The following is an 8,384-nucleotide window of genomic DNA, read 5'->3' on the forward strand; positions in this document are numbered from 1 at the left end:
CTACTACTACTACTACTACTACTACTACTACTACTACTACTACTGCTGCTGCTGCTGCTGCTGCTGCTGCTGCTGCTGCTGCTACTAGTAATACTATTACTACTATTAGAAAGTAAATAATATTAATAAAAATAATAACTTCTCATTCATCTCTTGAAATTTTTATCCATTAATAATAAAGCTTCAACATACTCCATAGTAGTATAATACTCCATGTGCAGCAAAGAAGATGCTGAAGGTTTTGAAACTGAATATGAAATTTACACTAAGCCAAGAGATAAAAGTGACGCCTAAAAATACTTTGTCTATTAAATATTTTAAATATTTTATCCCCCCCAATTCCATTCAATAGCATTATTAAACAAAAGCATTAAAATTATGAGGTCTAAAATGTCTCCTTCCCTCTCTTTCCATCCACCTTCCTGGGATGGTAAGCAATTTGATTTGCATTATACATGTATGATCGTGCAAAACATAGTTCCATATTGGTCATGTTGTGAAATCATATTCCTATAAAAGCAAAATTCCAAAATTAAAAACACACGCAAATGAAATAAAATGGAAACTGGTATGTTTTTTATCTGTATTCAGCCTCTATCAATCAGTTCTTTTTCTGGAGGCAGATTACAAGATAACAATTTTTATCATAGATTCCTCAGAATTTTCTTGAATGATTGTGTTGCTCAGAATAGCCCAGTCATTCACAGATGATCATTGTACAATATTACTGTTTCTGTGTACTTCTGGTTCTGTCACTTCACTCTGTATCAGTTCATGTAAGTCTTTCCAAGATTTTTCTGAATCATTCTGTTCATCATATCTCATAGGGTAATAATATTCCAATACAATCACATATAGCAATTTGTTCAGTCATTCCTCAATTGATAGATATCTCTTCAGTTTCCAAGTCTTTACCATTCAGTAGATATATTGAGAAAAAAAAAAGATTTGGTTTTATGTAGTAAGAGACCTTCTGGCATTTTGAAATCAAAGCTGAAATGGAATGTTATGTACAATCTGGAGGCTTCACAGAGGGCTGCACTTCTCATATTCCTTACGAGAATGTGGCTCTAAAGTTGACTGCAACTTCACTTAATGACTTTTATGTCTTTATGTTGCTACCTGTTGCTTGGATAGCCTGCATATAAGCCCTCTTTTTCCTGCAAAGAAAAAAAGCTTTTATTCCCTCAAAGAGTTTAAAAGGATTTATCCTATCTGTGTCAAGGAACAGTGATACAAAGTGGAAGGTGACAAGTAATTAATTTTAAAGTCCCCACTATATACTCAAGAGGGAGAAGAATGCCCTGTAGAGAATATTGTAGGTATTTATACTGAAAATCTCAGTCACATTAAAACATTTTTTAGAGACAAGTTTTTTCAGATGCTTTTCCTTTGTCTCAACAATTTTACAGCCAAAGCCAGGGAAATATTCACCTTCCCTTTAGCCTTGCACCAACCTTATGTCTATTTCACCAAGTCCCACCCACTACTATGTACTTTCTAATTGTTACATTTACTTTTTTTTTTTTTTTTTTTACACTTTACTTCGTCTTGTAAATTCCACTGTGCTTGTTTTCTTTTAATCTTTAGATTTTACTGCTTGGTACCGTTCATCTTTAATACCTAATTGTTATTGATCCTGCTTCTTAGAAGTAGAATGAAAACCAATATCTTGATCTGGAAATTGTTCTACAAATTATTCTCAATTGTATGGACCAACATTTCATCCAAATACTGAGAGAAGGTAAACATGGATTTAGACATAAAGATTTAGGTATTAAGAGTGATAACATAAGCAAATTAGGGGTGTAGGGAAGATTTTTCCTGTCAGATTTATGGATAATGTAAGAACTTATGATAAAACAAGAGACAGAGAGCATTATGAGATGGAAAAAATAATTCCGATTTATTAAATTAGAATGGTTCTGCACAAACAAAAACAATGTAAGCAAGATTAGAAGGAAAGTAGGAAACTAGGAGTGTATATTTATGAGAAGGGATTTATAGCAAGCTTCTCTGATAAAGGCCTCATTTTTCAAAAATATAAAGGATGGAGTAAAAATTATAAGAATATGTGTCATTCCCCAGTTGATACATGTTCAAAGAATATAAACAGGTGATTTTCTGAAGAAGAAATCAAAGATTTTAAAGTCATACAAAAATGCTATAAATCATTATTAATTAGATAAATGAAAAAAACTATGATGTATTATCACACACCAATTAAATTGGCTAATATGACAGAAAGGAACATAACAAATGTTGGAGGGGATGTGGGAAAATTTGAAACACTAATGTACTATTTTTGGAGTTTTGAACTGATCTAACCATTCTGAAAAACAATCTGGAACTATGTCCAAAGGGTTATAAAACTGTGCATACCTTTTGACTCAGCAATTCCACTGCTAAGTCTGTATCCAAAAGGAATACAAGAAAAAGAAAATGGACAAAATAATTATAGCAGTTGTTTTTGTGGGCGGTGGCAAAGAATTGAAAATTGAGGGGATGCCCATCATTTGAGAAATGGCTAAACAATGTACATGTAACTTAGAAATAAAATTAAATTAAAATTAAGTGTAAAAAGTCATAAATTTTTCCAAAATGTGAAACAAATTCTCCCTAAATCCAGTTTCTGATCTACTTCAGAAGTCCAAACACCAAGTTACTTGCACGGTTTTCGTCTACATTTACTCAGATTCAAGTCCTTTTCTCCTCTCCTGTTTTTTCTACAACTCCCTCCCCCCACCTGAAATAAAAATATTTACTTAAGGAAATTAATTAGGGAAGAACAAATGGAACAGAACAAATACATAGCAAAAAAAAATCTTTATGAAAGGTACAAACAAAAATATTTTAGGATTTGTTTCCAAACTATATTAGTGGATGAAATTTCACACAATTGGTTGAAATATATAATTGATACTATTACTTGACAATCCAGCAAGCAACACTTATTCAGACTCTGTTGTCAGGGACTCTTTTCAGGTGCTGGGGATATGAATACAAGAATGAAGCAAATCTTTTCCTCAAGTAGCTTACATTTTATCAGTTGAGACACTAAGAACAAATGAAGTACAGATATGAAGAGAATAAACAAAGACAGATAGATACATATACCAAAGAATTACCTTCACTATATGGAAGATAACCTTCATAAACTAAATTGAAAAAATGCATTGAAATGAGGCTTGAAGCTATCTAGTTAAAATCTTTCATTTTATCAGAAATGAAGAACAAAAAGTTTAATTGACCTGGCCAAAGTTATAGAGATTGTAAGTGGTATAACCCAAGCCCTGTTATCATATAATTAATTTTCTTTCCAATATATCATCCTATCTTGGCTGGAAAGGTTCTTCATATGCTTATTATGGGTAACATTTTTGTTATCTAAAAGAAGTTGTAGAATATAATAAGATTAAGATGACAAGAAAGAAAAGGGTAAAAGCCCACACAGAAAATCTGGCAGATGACTAATAAATGAATGGAAATACAGACAGACAGACATAGATAGATAGATTTACAATATACTGAAAAATTTACAATACATTGAATGAATTCAAGCTCCCCCAACACAAAAACAACTAATCCCTTTTTTCATGCCCATATTATCTCCCAATACTTTAAAAAAATAATAGATTGATATGAACCTGTAAGAAAGTATATAATAGAGTTTTCAAGAATCTCTCCTTGGTCAATTGAGCTACTAAAGAGTTGGATCAAAACATGGATCAAATGTCTGTCAAAAAAGAAAATTAAACATTTATTAAAGTAATGCCTAAAGTTGCAATCTAAAGAGAAACTTAACTGACACCATATGATCAAATGGGTTTGAGAATATGAAAGATAATAAAGACAAGTATGTTCTATACTTAGGCTAAAAATATCAATTGTATAAATAGGAAAATTCTTAACTGGATAGCAGTTTAAATGAAAAACATCAGTAGATTTTAGTAAAATGCAATGTCAATGTGAATCCACATTGTGTGAAATGTGTGAAATCCACAGTGTGAAATGACAGCCCAAACTCTCTCTCAAAAAATATGTTCTTCATTACCACCTGTAATGCAGGGTTGCTGCAAGAATCTCTTGCATTTGCAAAACCAACTGAAGCAACCCTGACAGCTGGAAAACGGAATGTTGACCCAGCCTGACCAGTGGTCTCACAGCCAAAAACTGTTAGAGCTGGGACTATAAATATTCCTACAGAACCAACTGTGGGACTTCTGGCTTTTGGCCTTTTGGGCTTTTGGGCTTTTGGCGTTTGGCTTTTCACTTTTGGGTTTTTGGCTGATTTCCCTTGACCTCTCCCTGGACATCCTGTTATACTCTGGATCTCCCCATTGGGCCCTGGGAGGAGGGAATTTTTGGGAGGTGGAGATTGTGGGAACTAGCTTCTATAGGCAGGCAGGAACAACCTTAAATCAAGCCATCACCTCATTTAGTAATCTGCTAAAACCTTATTACATCAGGACAGTGAAATTTATCCTTCGGCCTGACTTCTTCCTTCCATGACTCCCCCCCAACCCCAGCACTGGCTTCAACCCTAGCAATTAGTTACCAGACCTTATCCTCTTCCCTCAGCTTACCCTTGGCTTTAATAAACCCCTTTGGCATTTCAAAGAACTTCTGGTGATTCATTATACCAACAACTAGAGCAAAGGCTGAGGAGAAAAAGATAACTTTCTTTTATTTCCTGAGGGCTAAATCAGGCATCCATCTTGGTCAGGAAGTGAACCAGCTTTTACTTCCTGGGGCTTGGAGTTTCTCTCCAGAAGGGAGGGTCTCTTTACTCCTCCCCTCAAGGGAGCTTAAAGACAGCAGGGAGGCTGGCTAAAACATTTCAGACAGGCTCACTCAACCTCTGTCTGACCCAAAACATCCTGTACTAAAAAGATAGCCTCCTTGCCTCAAAGACTCAACTGATACCACCCAGTGCCCTCAAATACAAGCCTCTTCATTAGCAACATCATATTTCCTTATTACACACCTCTAATGTGTCCTCACTGTGAAACAAAGTTATAAAGCCTCTAAATGCTTTATTTTCATTTTCTGTTAAAAGGGCATAAAAATAATAATTGTACATCCTTCTCCACAGAATTAGAGTATTTAGGGCAAGAGATATGATAGCCCTCATTGTCACCTTCTTTGTTCAGTCATATCTGCATATTGTATTAAATTCTGGTAACAATATGTGAAGAAGCACACTAATAAACTCAAAAATATATCCAGAAAACAACCAGGATGGCAAAATGGCTTGCTAAAGCATGGGTTTTACGTACATGATTAAGACTTTAAATCTGTGGAAGAAGGGCATTGCCCTTTATCTCAGCATATTTTAATCTTATCTTCCCTTGCCTCCCCTAGATTTTGAGTTAACTTCTGAAGCTATTAGACAGCTTATTGTATAGAGCATCAGTTCTAGAGTCAGAAAGATGAGTTCAAATCCAATCCCAGATACTAACCATGTGGAACCTGGGTAAATAACAACCTCTTTGTCTGGGTTTTGTCAATTATGAAATTATGATAATATAAAACCCCTACTTTGCAGAGTTGCGGTGAGTTTCTAATGAGATGATAGTAATAAAATGTTTAACATTTTGTACAGAGGAGTCTTGCACATTCATAGATTGGACTAAGAGTTTGCAAAAGTCTTGTCTAACTCACAGATGTTCTATGTAAGCTCCAAAATTACCATGCTTTTCTTGTTTACCATTCACATAAAGGAGTTAGTAAATGTTAAAGAAAAGTGAAGATGGATATGCTTTATTTGATCTCATAGCTCAGGTTAGAGCAAGGATTCATAGATAATTGATATTCAAGAAGCTAGGGCAAGCATGATCTTTATTATTTTATTACAGAAAGTGTGGGAGTGGGGATGGGGTGGGGAAGCATACACACATTATATGGCAACTCAGAAATACAGAGATTGACACACACAGGGCCAGACTTACTTGTATGAGGAAGTCAGGTATAGTGACAAAATCTCCACTTGTGATACACTCTAAGAAATACATTTTAAACATTAAAGGTGGGCTCAGTTGAAAAGAGATAATCAGTACAAATATGGGGGGGGGGTGACATTTCAAATCAGACCTAGAGTTGTTGGATAAATTCTTTGAAAAGTTTCCTATTACTAGACTAAACTGGAGGAGCTTCCTAATCAAAACCAGACATTGAATGATAATCTGAATTAGAGATTCCAGGATTGGTCCATCAGCCAGAACCTCATCCAATAAGAAGCCATGATTATTTATAAGTTTAAGAGTGTCAGAATGAGAGAGGCCAATGGAAAATATGGCCTGTCATTGCTTATATGTTTATAATTATTAGAATCAGTCTAAGTAATTCAATATTTGAATTTATAATTTACCTTATACTAACATTTACTATGACATTGATTAATAGGTTTTTAAAAATCATAATTATTCAAGATTCAAAGAGAAAGAATAGTTTAAAAATAATGATTAAAATTTTTCTATTGAACAATTCACATTCCCTCCATGACTATGCCTCTCCTTTGTGCCTAATTTTTTTCTAGGGGAATATAGCCATCCTCCCCAAGGATATCACATATAAACACTTTGAGGATTTTATCCAGGCACATCACATTCTGGGAGGAAATAGGAAGCCATATACAAACAAATTTGTATATACAGCATTCTTATCCATCTTACTTGATCACTTGCTTCCATGCCTGCAGCCCAGGAGCATATCATCTTTCTCATCCTTTCCCTTCCTGTCTTCCTCTTCCACTTGGTCACTAGACTTTCTGATACCCTCAGCTTTCCCTGATTCAAGCATAGTTTTTATGTTTAAATATATATTTCCCCTTATTATACATTGGAAATAATAACTTTTTAAAGCAATAAATAAGCAACCAAATTAAAACCAACTTAAAAAATACAGAATAGTTGGGTTCAAAATTTGAAAATTTTGAATAAACAAAGAAACATAGATTTCCTAAGACATTTCATCCTCCTTGATCTGACATCCTAAAACACAATGTATCTAACACACCTGAGACTATCCTAAGTGTGTCATTTGGGATTACTGTAAGCCCTGGAAGACTATATCTCCCAGGACTCTCTCTGCTACAACTTCCCCTGACACCTCCTACTTCCTTTGTGGGAGGGATCAGAGAAAGTATAAAAGGGAAAGTTTGGCGCCTTTTCTCTCTCTCTATGCTGGAAGCTCTGCTCTCTACCCTGAGACCCTGACCTCTCTCTTGGCACCTTTTTCCCTTTCTATCTACCTCCTAGTTTTTCCTACACTTTCCCTTTCCTAATCTAAATAAAACCACTATCTAAACCTAAAGTTGCTCTTTGATCATTCATTTGAGGGCTCTGGTCAATTTCCCCCTGGTGGGGCTGGACTGCTACCTTCCTTTCCCTTCCTCTACCTTCCTCTCACCTTTCCCCCATCCATCCTACCTTCCTCCCTTCATTTTCACCATACATCCCTGTCCTATGAATCATAGAATCCTACATTTGAATTGGGAAGAGACATGAGTTTGAATCCTGTCCCCAATACTTGCTAGCGGCTTTATAATGTTAGTTAATCTCTCTGGTGTCATTTTTGTCATCCATAAAATTGGTACAAAAGTACTTATACATCCTAATTTACATGGTGGTTTTGATAAAAGCTCTATAGATATGTGAATTGTTTTTAGTTTTTGTTTCCTATTTCCTTTTAATCTACGTCCCCTACTTAGTTCTGAGTGCCCCCATTGGAAGAGATAAAGCCAAAAGGACCCTCATCACCACTTTAACCCTTGCATTCACCACCTGTTGCTCTCAGTCTCTAAGGAATTTATTCCAATTGATCCTTCTCATCTTTCCCTTTCCCCCACCCAACATGTATGCACAGAAAACCACTATATGATAAGTGTTTTCCACATGCATATGTTTGGAGTGAAGAAATATCAGTAATAGAAAACTAAGAATTCAGTCTTTTTCCTGCTCTGCTAGTCCAAGTTTTATGACTTCTCCAACCCAGTCTAGGAAACTTCTGTCTTCTGTTTTCTTTTCTTCTCCCTGCAAGACTTAAGATCCTCTTTTTCATATGTTCTTCTGGAATCTATTCAAAACCATGATAGGTGTCTCTCCCGCTAAATGATCTTTTCCTCCTTCTCCCTCCTCCCCCACCCCGCCCCAGGTCCATTACACCTTAAAAAACTAATTGCATTCATAACATTTCTTATATTTTTAAAGTTTCAGTTGAAAATTTTCTCCACTACACCTCCACCTGTTGAGAAGACAAGAAACATAATACTCATTATACCTATAACATCATGCCAAGCTTCTTGTTTCCACATTAGAGAAAGAGAGAGAGAGAGAGAGAGAGAGAGAGAGAGAGAGAGACAGAGACAGAGACAGAGACAGAGA

The sequence above is a fragment of the Gracilinanus agilis genome, chromosome 3 (assembly GCF_016433145.1).
Source record: "Gracilinanus agilis isolate LMUSP501 chromosome 3, AgileGrace, whole genome shotgun sequence".
Lineage (NCBI taxonomy): Eukaryota > Metazoa > Chordata > Mammalia > Didelphimorphia > Didelphidae > Gracilinanus > Gracilinanus agilis.